At 41.0% G+C, this 16677-nt stretch overlaps 1 pseudogene; it reads right to left on the bottom strand.

The window, feature by feature from the left end:
- Nucleotides 1-14758: 14758 nt before the first annotated feature.
- Nucleotides 14759-15197, bottom strand: LOC123191652 (monothiol glutaredoxin-S9-like; annotated as a pseudogene).
- Between the last annotated feature and the right edge of the window lie 1480 nt (nucleotides 15198-16677).

Genomic DNA, 16677 nt, shown 5'->3' with positions numbered 1-16677 from the left:
AACTCATTAGTCACATTGCTTGCAAGTCTCATAGTGATGTGCATTACCGAGAGGGCCCAGAGATACCTCTCCTATACACAGAGTGACAAATCCTAATCTTGATCTATCCCAACTCAACAAACACCATCAGAGACACCTGTAGAGCATCTTTACAATCACCCAGTTACGTTGTGACGTTTGATAGCACACAAGGTGTTCTTGCGGTATTCGGGAGTTGCATAATCTCATAGGCTGAGGAACATGTATAAGTCATGAAGAAAGCAATAGCAGAAAAAACTAAACGATCATTATGCTAAGATAACGGATTGGTCTTGTCCATCACTCATTCTCTAATGATGTGATCCCGTTCATCAAATGACAACACATGTCTATGGTTAGGAAACTTAACCATCTTTGATTAACGAGCTGGTCAAGTAGAGGCATACTAGGGACACTCTGTTTGTCTATGTATTCATATATGTAATAAGTTTCTAGTTAATACAATTCTAGCATGAATGATAAACATTTATCATGATATACAGAAATATAAATAACAACTTTATTATTGCCTCTAGGACATATTTCCTTTAGTCTCCCACTTGCACTAGAGTCAATAATCTAGATTACATAGTAATGATTCTAACATCCATGGAGTCTTGGTGCTGATCATGTTTTGCTCGTGAGAGAGGCTTACTCAATGGGCCTGCAACATTCAAATCCGTATGTAACTTGCAAATCTCTATGTCTCCCTCCTTGACTTGATCGCGGATGGAATTGAAGCGTCTCTTGATGTGCTTGGTTCTCTTGTGAAATATGGATTCCTTTGCCAAGGCAATTTTACCAGTATTGTCACAAAAGATTTTCATTGGACCCGATGCACTAGGTATTACACGTAGATCGGATATGAACTCCTTCATCCAGACTCCTTCATTTGCTGCTTCCGAAGCAGCTATGTACTCCACTTCACACGTAGATCCCGCCACGACGCTCTGCTTAGAACTGCACCAACAGAAAGCTCCACCATTCAATATAAATATGTATCCGGTTTGCAACTTAGAGTCATCCGGATCAGTGTAAAAGCTTGCATCGACGTAACCGTTTACGATGAGCTCTTTGTCACCTCCATAAACGAAAAACATATCCTTAGTGCTTTTCAGGTATTTCAGGATGTTCTTGACCACTGTCCAGTGATCCACTCCTGGATTACTTTGGTACCTCCCTGCTAAACTAACATCAAGGCACACATCAATTCTGATACACAACATTGCATACATGATAGAACCTATGGCTGAGGCATAGGGAATGACTTTCATTTTCTCTCTATCTTCTGTAGTGGTCGGGCATTGAGTCTGACTCAACTTCACACCTTGGAACACATGAAAGAACCCTTTCTTTGACTGATCCATTTTGAACTTCTTCAAAACTTTATCAAGGTATGTGCTTTGTGAAAGTCCAATTAAGTGTCTTGATCTATCTCTATAAATCTTGATGCCCAATATATAAGCAGCTTCACCAAGGTCTTTCATTGAAAAATTCTTATTCAAGTATCCTTTTATGCTATTCAGAAATTCAGTATCATTTCGGATCAACAATATGTCATCCACATATAATATCAGAAATGCAACAGAGCTCCCACTCACTTTCTTGTAAATAAAGGCTTCTCCAAAAGTCTGTATAAAACGATATGCTTTGATCACACTATCAAAGTGTATATTCCAACTTCGAGAGGCTTGCACCAGTCCATAAATGGATCGCTGGAGCTTGCACACTTTGTTAGCACCTTTTGGATCGACAAAACCTTCTGGTTGCATCATATACAACTCTTCTTTAAGATATCCATTAAGGAATGCAATTTTGACATCCATTTGCCAAATTTCATAATTATAAAATGCGGCAATTGCTAACATGATTCGGACAGACTTAAGCATCGCTACAGGTGAGAAGGTCTCATCGTAGTCAACTCCTTAAACTTGTCAAAAACCTTTGGCAACAAGCCGAGCTTTGTAGACAGTAACATTACCGTCAGCGTCAGTCTTCTTCTTGAAGATCCATTTATTCTCTATTGCTTGCCGATCATCGGGCAAGTCAACCAAAGTCCATACTTTGTTCTTATATACATGGATCCCATCTCAGATTTCATAGCCTCAAGCCATTTCATGGAATCTGGGCTCATCATCGCTTCCTCATAGTTCGTGGGTTCGTCATGGTCAAGTAACATGACCTCCAGAACAGGATTATCGTACCACTTTGGTGCGGATCTTACTCTGGTTGACCTACGAGGTTAGGTAGTAACTTGATCCGAAGTTTCATGATCATCATCATTAGCTTCCTCACTAATTGGTGTAGGAATCACTAGAACCGATTTCTGTGATGAACTACTTTCCAATAAGGGAGAAGGTACAATTACCTCATCAAGTTCTACTTTCCTCCCACTCACTTCTTTCAAGAGAAACTCCTTCTCTAGAAAGGATCCATTCTTAGCAACGAATATCTTGCTTTCGGATCTGTGATAGAAGGTTACCCAACAGTCACCTTTGGTATCCTATGAAGACACATTTCTCCGATTTGGGTTCGAGCTTATCAGGTTGAAGCTTTTTCACATAAGCATTGCAACCCCAAACTTTAAGAAATGACAACTTGGGTTTCTTGACAAACCACAGTTCGTATGGTGTCGTCTCAACGAATTTTGATGGTGCCCTATTTAACGTGAATGCAACCGTCTCTAAAGCATAACCCCAAAACGATAGAGGTAAATCAGTAAGAGACATCATAGATCACACCATATGTAATAAAGTGTGGTTACCATGTTCGGATACACCATTACACTCTGGTGTTCCAGGTGGCGTGAGTTGCGAAACTATTCCATATTGTTTCAAATGAAGACCAAACTCGTAACTCAAATATCCACCTCCACGATCATATTGTAGAAACTTTATTTTCTTGTTACGATGATTTTCCACTTCACTCTGAAATTCTTCGAACTTTTCAAATGTTTCAAACTTATGTTTCATTAAGTAGATATACCCATATCTGCTTAAATCATTTGTGAAGGTCGAAAATAACGATACATGCCGCGAGCATCAACACTCATCGAACCGCATACATCAGTATGTATTATTTCCAATAAGTCTGTTGCTTGCTCCATTGTTTCGGAGAACGAAGTCTTAGTCATCTTGCCCATGAGGCATGGTTCGCAAGCATCAAGTGATTCATAATCAAGTGATCCAAAAGCCCATTAGCATGGAGTTTCTTCATGCACTTTACACCAATATGACTTAAACAGCAGTGCCACAAATAAGTTGCACTATCATTATTAAACTTGTATCTTTTGGCTTCAATACTATGAATATGTGTATCACTACTATCAAGATTCAACAAAAGTGGACCACTCATCAAGGGTGCATGACCATAAAAGATATTACTCATATAAATAGAACAACCATTATTCTCTGATTTAAATGAATAACCGTCTCGCATCAAAAAAGATCCAAATATAATGTTCATGCTTAACGCTGGCACCAAATAACAATTATTCAAGTCTAAAACTAATCCCGAAGGTAGATGTAGAGGTAGCATGCCGACGGCGATCACATCGACTTTGGAACCATTTCCCACGCGCATCGTCACCTCGTCCTTAGCCAATCTTCGTTTAATCCGTAGCCCCTGTTTCGAGTTGCAAGTATGAACAACAGAACTAGTATCAAATACCCAGGCGCTACTACGAGCATTAGTAAGGTACACATCAATAACATGTATATCAAATATACCTTTCACTTTGCCATCCTTCTTATCCGCCAAATACTTGGGGCAGTTCCGCTTCTAGTGACAAGTCCCTTTGCAATAGAAGCACTTAGTCTCAGGATTAGGTCCAGACTTGGGCTTCTTCACTTGAGCAGCAACTTGCTTGCTGTTCTTCTTGAAGTTCCCCTTCTTCCCTTTGCCCTTCTTCTTGAAACTAGTGGTCTTGTTGACCATCAACACTTGATGCTCCTTCTTGATTTCTACCTCCGCAGCCTTTAGCATTGCGAAGAGCTCGGGAATTGTCTTATCCATCCCTTGCATATTATAGTTCATCACGAAGCTTTTGTAGCTTGGTGGCAGTGATTGAAGAACTCTGTCAATGACACTATCATAAGGAAGATTAACTCCCAGTTGAGTCAAGTGGTTGTGGTACCCAGACATTCTAAGTATATGTTCACTGACAGAACTATTCTCCTCCATTTTGCAGCTGTAGAACTTACTGGAGACTTCATATCTCTTAATCCGGGCATTTGCTTGAAATATTAACTTCAACTCCTGGAACATCTCATATGCTCCATGACGTTCAAAACGTTGAAGTCCCGATTCTAAGCCGTAAAGCATGGCACACTGAACTATAGAGTAGTCATCAGCTTTGCTCTGCCAGACGTTCATAACATCTGGTGTTGCTCCTGCAGCGGGCTTTGCACCTTGCGGTGCTTCCAGGACGTAATTCTTCTATGCATCAATGAGGATAATCCTCAGGTTACGGACCCAGTCCGTGTAGTTGCTACCTGATATGTCTCCAACATATCTATAATTTATGAAGTATTCATGCTATTATATTATCTGTTTTGGATGTTTATGGGCTTTACTAAACACTTTTATATTATTTTTGGGACTAACCTATTAACCGGAGGCCCAACCCAAATTGTTGTTTTATTGCCTATCTCATTGTTTCGAAGAAAAGGAATATCAAACGGAGTCCAAATGGAATGAAACCTTCGGGAGATTTATTTTTGGAACGGAAGCAATCCAGGAGACTTGCAGTAGATGTCAGGGAAGCTTCGAGGAAGCCACGAGGCAGGCAGGCGTGCCCCACCCTCGTGGGCCCCTCGTGGCTCCCCTGACCGACTTCTTTCGCCTATATATGTCCATATACCCTAAAAACATCGGAGAGCAGAATAAATCGGGAGTTCCGCTGCCAGAAGCCTCCATAGCCACCAAAAACCAATCTAGACCCGTTCCGGCACCCTGCCGGAGGGGGAATCCCTCTCCGGTGGCCATCTTCATCATCCCGGCGCTCTCCATGATGAGGAGGGAGTAGTTCACCCTCGGGGCTGAGGGTATGTACCAGTAGCTATGTGTTTGATCTCTCTCCCTCTCGTGTTCTTGAGGTGGTACGATCTTGATGTATCGCGAGCCTTGTTATTATAGTTGGATCTTATGATGTTTCTCCCCCTCTACTCTCTTGTAATGGATTGAGTTTTCCCTTAGAAGTTATCTTATCGTATTGAGTCTTTAAGGATTTGAGAACACTTGATGTATGTCTTGCATATGCTTATCTGTGGTGACATTGGGATATTCACGTGATCCACTTGATGTATGTTTTGGTGATCAACTTGCGGGTTCTGCTCGTGAACTTATGCATAGGGGTTGGCACACGTTTTCGTCTTGATTCTCCGGTAGAAACTTTGGGGCACTCTTTGAAGTACTTTGTGTTGGTTGAATAGATGAATCTGAGATTGTTTGATGCATATCGTATAATCATACCCACGGATACTTGAGGTGACATTGGAGTATCTAGGTGACATTAGGGTTTTGGTTGATATGTGTCTTAAGGTGTTATTCTAGGACGAACTCTTGAATAGATCGATCTGAAAGAATAACTTTGAGGTGGTTTCATACCCTACAATAATGTTTTCGTTTGTTCTCCGCTATTAGTGACTTTGGAGTGACTCTTTGTTGCATGTTGAGGGATAGTTATATGATCCAATTATGTTATTATTGTTGAGGGAACTTGCACTAGTGAAAGTATGAACCCTAGGCCATGTTTCCTAGCATTGCAATACCGTTTACGCTCACTTTTATTACTTGTTACCTTGCTGTTTTTGTAATTTCATATTACAAAAACCTATATCTACCATCCATATTGCACTTGTATCACCATCTCTTCGCCGAACTAGTGCACCTATACAATTTACCATTGTATTGGGTGTGTTGGGGACACAAGAGACTCTTTGTTATTTGGTTGCAGGGTTGTTTGAGAGAGACCATGTTAAACCTACGCTTCCCACGGATTGATAAACCTTCGGTCATCCACTTGAGGGAAATTTGCTACTGTCCTACAAGCCTCTGCACTTGGAGGCCCAACAACGTCTACAAGAAGAAGATTGTGTAGTAGACATCAAGAAGTTTCTGGCGCTGTTGCCTGGGAGGGGAGTGCTTGAAGGTATATCTTTAGGTCTTGCAATCGAATCTTTTTGTTTCTTGTTTTATCACTAGTTTAGTTTATAAAAGAAAATAAAAAAAATGGAATTGAGGATACCTCATATGCTTCATCTTTTTAATGTCTTTCATGAAAATAAGGATTCCGATAAGTGTGCCAAAGTGTTAGAAGAAGAATGCATTAGAATGTTTGGCACTAAATCTTTGAATGATGAGCATGATTGCAATGTTGTTAGTATGAATTCCTTGAATATCTATGATGCTAATGATATGCAAAGCCACAAGTTTGGGGATGCTATGTTTGATGAATATGATATTTTTAGTCCCCCAAATTTTGATGTGTAAATTTATTATGATGATAGCATGCCTCCTATTTATGATGATTATGTTGATGAAAGTGGTTTCGGAGAGGTCATGACTTTATTTAGTGATGAATCCACTATTTCGGAAGAGGTTACAATTGATTATGAGAACAAAGTTGCTATATGTGATGATTATTGTGATGACATGTATGCTATAAAGAACAATGATAACTATGAAACTTGTCATCTTGATTTTAACTTTCAATTGGATTATGCCTCACATGATAGTTATTTTGTTGAGTTTGCTCCCACTACTATTCATGAGAAAAAAATTGCTTATGTGGAGAGTAATAAAAATTCTATGCTTGTAGATCATGAAAAGAATGCTTTATGCGATAGTTATATTTTTGAATTCATTCAAAATGCTACTGAAAATTATTATGAGGGAGGAACATATGCTTGTAGGAATTGCAATAATATCAAGTTTCCTCTCTATGTGTTGAAAATCTCGAAGATTTGCTTGTTTTACCTTCCTATGCAAGTTGATTATCGTTCCCACAAGTTGTTTGCTCACAAAATCTCTATGCACAGGAAGTGGGTTAGACTTATATGTGCTAGTCATATTCTTCATGATGCTATCTTTATGTTTCAATTCTTATCTTTTATGTGAGCATCATTGAAATCATCATGCCTAGCTAGGGGCGTTAAACGATAGCGCTTGTTGGGAGGCAACCCAATTTTATTTTTGTTCTTTGATTTTTGCTCCTGTTTAGTAATAAATAATTCATATAGCCTCTGTTTATATGTGGTTTTTATACTTTTAATTAGTGTTTGTGCCAAGTAGAACCTTTGGGAAGACTTGGGGAAAGTCTTTGCGATCTTGCTGTAAAAAACAGAAACTTTAGCGCTCACGAGATTTGCTGCCATTTTTTAATGGAAAGTGCTATTTAGTTAATTCGTTTTTAAGATGATTAATAGATAAATTCCTCACGGTTCTTATGCGGTCTGACCGATAAAGATCTTCGTAGAATATGTGGGAGCCAATATGAACATCCAGGTTCCGCTATTGGTTATTGACCGGAGACGTGTCTCGGTCATGTCTACATTGTTCTCGAACCCGTAGGGTCCGCACGCTTAAGGTTTTGATGACAGTTATATTATGAGTTTATGAGTTTTGATGTACCGAAGGAGTTCGGAGTCCCGGATGAGATCGGGGACATGACGAGGAGTCTCGAAATGGTCGATACGTAAAAATCGATATATTAGACAACTATATTCGGACATCGGAAAGGTTCCGAGTGATTCGGGTATTTTCGGAGGTACCGGGGAGTTACGGGAATACGAGGAAGAAGCAATGGGCCTTAATGGGCCTTAGTGGAAAGGACCAGGAGGTGGCGCGCGCCCCTCCCAAGCCCAGTCCGAATTGGACAAGGGGTTTGGGGCGCGGCCCCTCTCTCCCTTCCTTTCCCTCTTCCCCCCTTTCCCCCCTTCTCCTAGTTGGACTAGGAAAGGAGGAAACCTACTCCAACTAGGAGTAGGAATCCTACTCCTTGGCGCGCCCCTCCTAGGGCCGGCCTCCTCCCCTTGATCCTTTATATACGGGGGCAGGGGGCACCCCTAGACACACAAGTTGATCCACGTGATCATATTCTTAGCCGTGTGCGGTGCCCCCTTCCATCATAATCCTCGATAATATTATAGCGGTGCTTAGGCGAAGTCCTGCGACGGTAGAACATCAAGATCGTCACCACGCCGTCGTGCTAACGGAACTCTTCCACGACACTTTGCTGGATCGGAGTCCGGGGATCGTCATCGAGCTGAACGTGTGCTAAAACTCGGAGGTGCCGTAGTTTCGGTGCTTGATCGGTTGGGCTGTGAAGACGTACGACTACATTTACCGCGTTGTGCTAACGCTTCCGCTATCGGTCTACAAGGGTACGTAGATCACACTCTCCCCTCTCGTTGCTATGCATCACCATGTCTTGCGTGTGCGTAGGAATTCTTTTGAAATTACTACGTTCCCCAACACAAACTCCCGTTGACGTGCGGCGGTAGGAAACATTTCCAGGTTGTTTTCTTTCTATCTTTGCTTAGCACAAAATTGTGCAAATGCCTAGAAGAAATAGAACTTATCCGTATACATGGGTAGGTTCATGAAAAAATGTAGTAGTCGTAGTTCAGTGAAAGGATTCACATCAGTTCAAACATTTTTGAATGTTTAGTAAAAGTTCAAATAGACTAGAGGTTTTCACCTCATTCCAAAAGCCTAAACCAACATTACAATGATAGGATAAAAATTAGTTCAAAAAAATGCTGGAGGTTTGTCGGAATGACAGAAAAACATCAGTTCAATTTTTTTGCAGCATCGCTTTTATTGCTAAATGTTTTAGTCACTTGTTTTCTTGATGCCATCAGGTATTTGCTTAAATACTGCGGTCTTGTGCCGCTGGTACTAGTGTGGATGGGTAGCAAGTTCAACTACCAATCAACACACAGTTCAGGCATGTTGTCTGACTCCCACACGTTCCTAGAAGTTGTTCTACGATTGGAAATCTAGTAGTAGCAAACTCTTGTTTTCACTGTTTATGATCACCTCAATTTCTAAATTAAGTTCTGTTCATAGGAGTGCTTGTAATAAATTAGTTTGGTTTTACTTATGTTCCTTGAATTTGTAGTACCCTGATAGATTTGGTAGTGACATGAGCTTCCTCTCCACCACTCCAGGATATGCAGCGCTATCCTAGTCCAGCCCCATGGCGTACATTAACTTAGTTGTTATAGGAAAAACAGTACAAAACTCTTTTTAATTTTATTTCTGAACTTATGATGTTACTGTACATTAACTTGGTTTTTTTACATGAACTACTAAATTGTGGAGTTGCATTTTGTTTCTTCATTACATACATGATTGAATGTAATCAATGGAACATATGTCGAATCTCCAAGATAGATTTCATATTTATTTTCTTGCCAGTACCAAATCTTTCCGTGGATCAGTACAACTTTTGTACGACCTTTTGTTCACAAATATTGTAGTATTGTTTCTACATGAATCTGTTTAGTACTTTGTACAACAAGTTTGGTCCATTTGTAAAATTATGTGAATGAGTAGCATAAATAAATAAAATATGAAAAAAGGCATCCTTCACTCTTGCAGTCTTGAAGGTAATTAAGTGCCTTTAGAAATTCTAACAATCCATCCCAGGCTAAGAAAAACAGTACATGTTAGTTTTTTTAAAAAGAATCTAGTATAAGTTGATCAACATTTTAATTCTTTTCACTATATATGCACTTCATTATAGTCAACCATTGGTTAATTTGTCAGCTGCAAGTGAATAATGATCTTGCATTGTTGAGAAACACGTACCAGAATGTGGTTCAGAAACAAAAGTAAGTTAAAGAGAGGGGGTGTGGTCACTGAACCCTGATGGTGCACTCACGTTATTAACTGAAATGTTCACTATTTGTATACCACCATTGCATTGTGATATCTATCTAACTAGGCCTAAGGTTCTTAAGGGTATCATGATTTGGTCAACATGTTCTCTATTTATTCTATTTTAATGTCTGCAGTACATTCCAACTTGGCGTGATTCACATCATCGTTAGCACCATGTTCGCTGGCAAGACCACTGCGCTTCTCTGCCGGCACCGACAGGTACTCACCCCGTCCCATCTCTTGTTTACTGCTTAATTTTGTGTTGCTAAAATACAGAAAAAACAAGTGAGTTCAAATAGTAAAAAAAATAAGAAGCTAGATGTTTAAAAAAAATCAGAAGCCGTTTTAGTGAATCTATATTGAAAATTAACTCATGTTTTAGTGAACCAGAATTGGTTTGTACTTTTTGCTTGATGCGTGTTCATGAGCAGTTCAAAACGTGTACTTGTTCCCTGCTTTGCTATAACACTTGTTAGATTGCTATCCAAAAAATGTCATGTATTCCTGAATTTGCTGCTGGTGTAGCAGCCCAGTATATATTTTATCATCAGTTCATAAAGGAAAGACGAATCAGTGCAATGTGCATGTTAAAAAAATCAGTTTTATATTGTACGGTAGTTCGTTGTATATAAAATTTGTAATAGTTTGGCCAGAATAAAGTTCGCATAGTTCAGACTTGCGAGGTAGAATGTTCAGTGAGAGAAAACCATTAGTTTAAATATATACGCAGGAGGTTGAGAGCATAAAAAATGTGATTTTTTGATGCGTTTAATTTTTCAGCTGTAAGAGAGAAGAATTTACTCTCTTGTCTATCTTGCTTCTCAGGAAAATTGGGCAGGGAGTCGAGAAGCCGGGCAAAAATGTGTTGCTGCACAAGCACCTACAGTTCCCGGTGGTCGCCTTGGCCGCACTTGGCCATGAGCTCGTCCACCATGGTGACTGGTAGCCGTCCAAGTGGAACACGGACATTAGTCCAAGCAGAATTTGGGACGGCTTCTGGGCAACTGTAGGTTAGAAAGTTCAACATCTGATAGGAATTAAGTGTAGAGAAATGTAGTTTAGAAATTCATCTTCTGTTCTCCCAACCCCCCAAAGTTTTTCTTCTAAAGCTTGAAGCGAATGGGCTAAGAAGTGTTATAAGAAATTGTTTTGGTTCCGTATATACATTCCATATGAGAACATGCATCATGCTGAAAAGCTTGGTTCGGTGTGTGGCCTAGAGTAGCATGAGACTCTAATGTTCTCTGAACATATTCAGAGTTTAACTAATTCAGTGCAAGTTTTTCTTATGAAAACTGATATTTTCCGCATGTACTAATCCATTTCAACTGTGGGTGTGTTTAAAAAAGAATTCAACATGTACTGAAAAATGCCTTCAAAAAACGAAGAGTAAATAACATCAGTGAGTTCTAGTACCTAAATTACAAAAGTTCACTGACAAAAAAAATCAGTAAAATATAGTGCTTCAACTAGAAGATCACTCATGCTATTTGCTTCATAGTTTCTCTGTTGTTTCAACTTTTATTTTAATCTTTTCATTTGTAAATTCTGCATCTTTTTTTGTTTACAAATTATAGGCATGATACTTGTACTGGGACTAGAGTACAAGTATTACTTCCAGGCAAGTTCAAAATAAAACCCAAAGAAAATTCTTTGTCCATGTGGAAAATAACTTGTTGCTGCACTTCAACAATCAGTTTGCCTGTAAGCATAGCAACGAGGTGGCATCCTCGCTGCGTGCCTCTGCCAAGGAGGATGTAGCAGTGGGGTTGAACTCCCCGTTCGTATTTCCTCTCTCTTATCTCTCACCAACAAAAATTGATTGCTAATTTGATTTCATGTAATGAACTATGATTTTCCATTGATGCAGAGAAGGTGATTGAGTGTTCATATGCCCAATGAGAACTGGCATTTTTTCTTAAGGTTTGATGTTACACTACGGCTAAAGTGTTTTAGTTGTTACAAGCTGAAAACTCCACAACAACCTGTGAATGCAAGTTTCAATTTTGGTTGGGATAGTGGTGTGGGTAGACTTGTATTTCCCGTGATTGTAGAAGCATCTAGGGAAGTAACACATTATTTATGTGAATTGTTGTCCGTTCCATGTGCATGTTCGATAAGTTCAAATTTTAATTTGAGATTTTTGACAAGATATAATAATAGGATTGCATTGTATAGATACATAAGTTCAGTACAGAGATGGTGATTCAGTTCGTCTTTTGTATGCACAAGTTCATCTTTTGTACGCTTTTCAGTTCATCTACTTCTGATGGTGAGTCCGATTTCCTTTGTGTTTCCATCTTCATATAATAGAAACAAGTGCTTGTGGTTATGCTTCAGAATGAGCACCGTACTTTCACTTGGTTAACATAAAACAGGATGCATCGTGGATGTGCTCATCATAAAACAGGATGAAGTTTATGCTGCGTACACCTTTGCCTCTCCGTTGCTTCACTCTCAAAAACACGTGTATGTGCGGCTGTTTATTGCTTCTTGCTACTACTATTTTTGTAAATGATTTTGCGTGTGCACTCCAGGAGTGTTTTTGTTTCTGTGGGTCAGCTGCTCAACAATCTTGTACCGCCCAGTACATGTATTACTACTGGGAAGGTTCAAAAATCAGAACTCCACAAGTTCAACATGGTGTATGACACGAAGGAGATCATCGAGAGGGCGCGCCGCGGCGTCATGGGCTACATCAAGCACGCACTCACCCTCTTCGCCAGTTTCGCCATTGTCCTCGTCGTGTCCTCATCATCGGGGTAAGCACCCTAGCCACCTTGGCTGACTACTCATCCTCCACCCACGGTTGCTAAAATTCGATTCATTTTTATATGATGTGATCCATTGAGATGGCTGACGGTGTTGTGTTCCATTGCAGCTCAAGAACGCAGGCGCCAAGTCCGAGGACAAGAAGAAGAGGAAGAGGAGGTCCTGAGAGTGTCATCTTTGCATCATAGATAACATCACCTCCGCCGCTAGTGGCACCACCACTGCTAAGTACAGTATGTAGTACATAGGAATTAAGCTGGTGCAGTAACTTGGTGCCATGCCACCCTTGTTAATTCACACTCGTGGGAACCTGCTGTGAGTTTGCTGCTGATGAAGCTTTTGCAGACGTCGTGTGTGTTCCGGATCTCTTTTGTTCATGTTAGATAATCGAAACCTGAGACGATTTGGTTTGGTTTGCGAAGAACATGGCTACACTTCTTTGTGGTTGATCTAGTCTCATCGGTTATAACATTGTGACGTGTCTCATTTCTTTTGCACTATATGCCAGCTTCCTCTAGGTAAGTCCAACACATGTTTGGTGTAGCGTTTCTGTCTTGGTAGGTGGTGTTGAGCAGGGCCTGCCCGATTGTGATTGAGCAAGAGTAACTGAACTAAAATTTTCTACCGTTTCTGCACTTTTTAATGTTTGAGCTACTGTTTCCATCAAAATGTTTGATCTAGTCTCATCGGTTGTATGTTCAAACATGAAGTCTCCGATAAGTTTGGGAAAAAGCTCAAACAAAATAAAAAACCCATGAAAATTTAAATGGTAAAAGTTGAAGTCGCAAAACGCGAGAAGTCCAAAACATCGTAGCAAAAAAATTGAGTTAAAAAAACACAAAACATTTTCTTTTCAAAAAATAGCATTCAGTTCAATGATAATCATATAATCCATGCAAGTTTGAGGACTATGAAAACCCTAAACCATTGAAAAGTTGCAAGGAAAAGCCATACCAAAAAAAGTGAAGTCTAGTACTTTTTCGGAACCATTCAAAATTACTCTATGAAAAAATACCTTATCTGTACAAACACACACATAGATTAGTACGAGTGCCGCCGCGAGCGCCACCGTTGTTGCCCGCGCCCCAAATGTTGTAGCTTAGACGACTTCAGAATGTTTATCGTGTGTGCTCTACCGTCGTGTGCTAGTCCAAGAATTCCTATCATCACATAAGTCCATGTATTACTACAATGGGAGTTCAAAAGAAAACCCTATAACACGCGCCATGCCCCGGCACCATGCTCGGGACGCGAAAAAAGCTCAAACAGAAAGAAAACCCTATATGAAAATTCAAATGGTAAATGTTTAGGTCGTAAAATGAGAGAAGTCCAAAGCACTGTTGCAAATAAATATTTTATTTTTGAAAAAAATGACATTCAGTTCAACTATATAAATCATGCAAGTTCGGGGACAATGATACCATAGATCGTTGGAAAGTTACGAGGAAAATCTTACGGAAAAACAGAGTAAAGTCTAGTCTATGAAAACCGCTCAGTACAAACCCAAAAATTGGAGATCAGTTCGAGTCCTCTATTTTCAGAATAATTTAAAATTAATATATGATAAATAGGAGTACTATAGAAGAAGAGAGAGGGAAATCAGCTGCAACAAACAAGCACCCCTTCATGGATTACAAATATCCAACATAGTGCCATTTCGTGATAACATCATAAGCCTACTAGAAGAAACCTTCAAAGACAAAATGAATTGGCATCTAGAAAACTAATGTGCAAGATGAAAGGAACATGATTTATACAGTGCTAAATAGTACACCCCTCTTCACTCATCCATGTATTTACAAGCGTGTGGTCGAAAATAAGCACGAGATGGCACAATAGTTCCTAATTTTTCCTACCCTAATCAAAAGAATTTAGGCCTAACTATAGCTAAGCTGGTACTCCATTATTGATCCCAATCAAGAGATACTGAAGATCGAGCAGTAGTAACTCACATAATCTCATCAAGAGTCAAAAAGAGAATTGAAAAGAAGTTTAACTCATGATCAAATGGTTGTTCGTACGTCCGTAGTACCCCGTCCCATATGCATCTTTGGTTTTGCTCAGAGTCAGAGACTCAGAGCTAGAGCGTGCCGGCGTCCTTGAGTATGGGCACGAGCTCGCCGGAGATGTGCACGGCCATGAGCCGATCGAGCCCGCCGAGGTTCCTCCCACCGACGAACGCCGCCAGCAGCGCGACGACGGCCTCGCCTCCAGCGTTCCTGGCCACCGCTGCAGTGAGCTCGGCCTCGTCGGTGACCTCGTGCACGGCGGGGTTCACCCCGAGCCCCTGCAACAGCCGCTTCACCACGTGGCTAAGGTAGCACCCGCACCTCCCCACCACCAGCACCAGGCTCTCTGCCACCGCCCTCCTCACCACCTCCCCGCCGTCGCCCCTCGCCGCCGTGTCGGCGAGCCGCGAGCCCGCCCTCCTGGCCGGCCGCGCCCTCGGCCTCGGCCTGCTCGGACTGCTGCAGGCACGCCGACAGCTGGCCGGCACTGTAGGGGATCGCCTGGTACATCTCGATCGGCCGAGCGACGTACAACGTGATCGAGTTCTTCTCTTTTCCGCTCGGTTTGCCGTTGCTGCGCCAAGTCCCCTGCCGCCATGGACGCGTGCTTCTCTGCTTCCCCCGCGTTCTCTCATGCTCCCGTCGCCGCCTGCGTGTGGACTTGTACTGCCACTCTACCGCGTGTGCGCAAGGGCTGCAATGCAAGAGGCACCTTGCTCCTTCCACTTCTCGCCCACGCCATGGCGTGCGCGCTCCTCAGAGTTCAATGAGATGAAAATCATCAGTACAACCGTCTGAAACCATCAGCTCAAGTAGGGTAACAGAATAATATTCTGTTACGCGTAACAGAATAGCCTAGATGTATATATATATATATCCAATTGGATGTAAGGCATCATGAACTATTATTGTTGACATTACCCTTGAGGTAAAAGGTTGGGAGGCAAATCTATAAGCCCCTATCTTTCTCTGTGTCTAATTAAAACTTTGAACCCATAAATATCACGTGAGTGTTAGCAATTGTGAAAGACTAAATGATAGTTGAGTATGTGAAGTTTGCTGAATCAAAGCTCTGACATAGACTCTTCCTGAAAATAAGATGAATTGTAATTGTTTGATGACTAATAACACGGTTTGTTAGTTCTCAAGAAAGTTTATGATCTATACTTTAACATGTGAATAGTTTGTTACTTGATCATGAGAAGCTTTATGATATGAGCCATTGTTATGACATATAATGATGCTAGAAAAGGTGATTGAAATTATCATTGATCAAACTTGTGCACCTGCTAGCATTCACACACCATATTTTTTTCATTTACCTACTCGACGAGTAGGAATTAAGCTTGGGGATGCTGATACGTCTCCAACGTATCTATAATTTATGAAGTATTCATGCTATTATATTATCTGTTTTGGATGTTTATGGGCTTTACTAAACACTTTCATATTATTTTTGGGACTAACCTATTAACCGGAGGCCCATCCCAAATTGATGTTTTCTTGCCTATTTCAGTGTTTCGAAGAAAAGGAATATCAAACAGAGTCCAAACAGAATGAAACCTTCGGGAGAGTTATTTTTGGAATGGAAGCAATCCAGGAGACTTGGAGTAGACGTCAGGGAAGCTTCGAGGAAGCCACGAGGCATAGAGGCACGCCCTACCCCCTGGGCGTGCCCCCCTCATGGCTCCCCTGACCGACTTCTTTTGCCTATATATGTCCATATACCCTAAAAACATCGGCGAGAAGAATAGATCGGGAGTTCCGCTGCCAGAAGCCTCCATAGCCACCGAAAACCAATCTAGACCCGTTGCGGCACCCTGCCGGAGGGGGAAATTCCTCTCCAGTGGCCATCTTCATCATCTTGGCGCTCTCCATGACGAGGAGGGAGTAGTTCACCCTCGGGGCTGAGGGTATGTACCAGTAGCTATGTGTTTGCTCTCTCTCTCTCTCTCGTGTTCTTGAGGTGGTATGATCTTGATGTAGCGCG

This window comes from Triticum aestivum, chromosome 2A (assembly GCF_018294505.1).
Source record: "Triticum aestivum cultivar Chinese Spring chromosome 2A, IWGSC CS RefSeq v2.1, whole genome shotgun sequence".
Lineage (NCBI taxonomy): Eukaryota > Viridiplantae > Streptophyta > Magnoliopsida > Poales > Poaceae > Triticum > Triticum aestivum.
The sequence above is the reverse complement of the archived record's forward strand: the minus strand, read 5'-3'. Positions and strand labels throughout refer to the sequence as shown.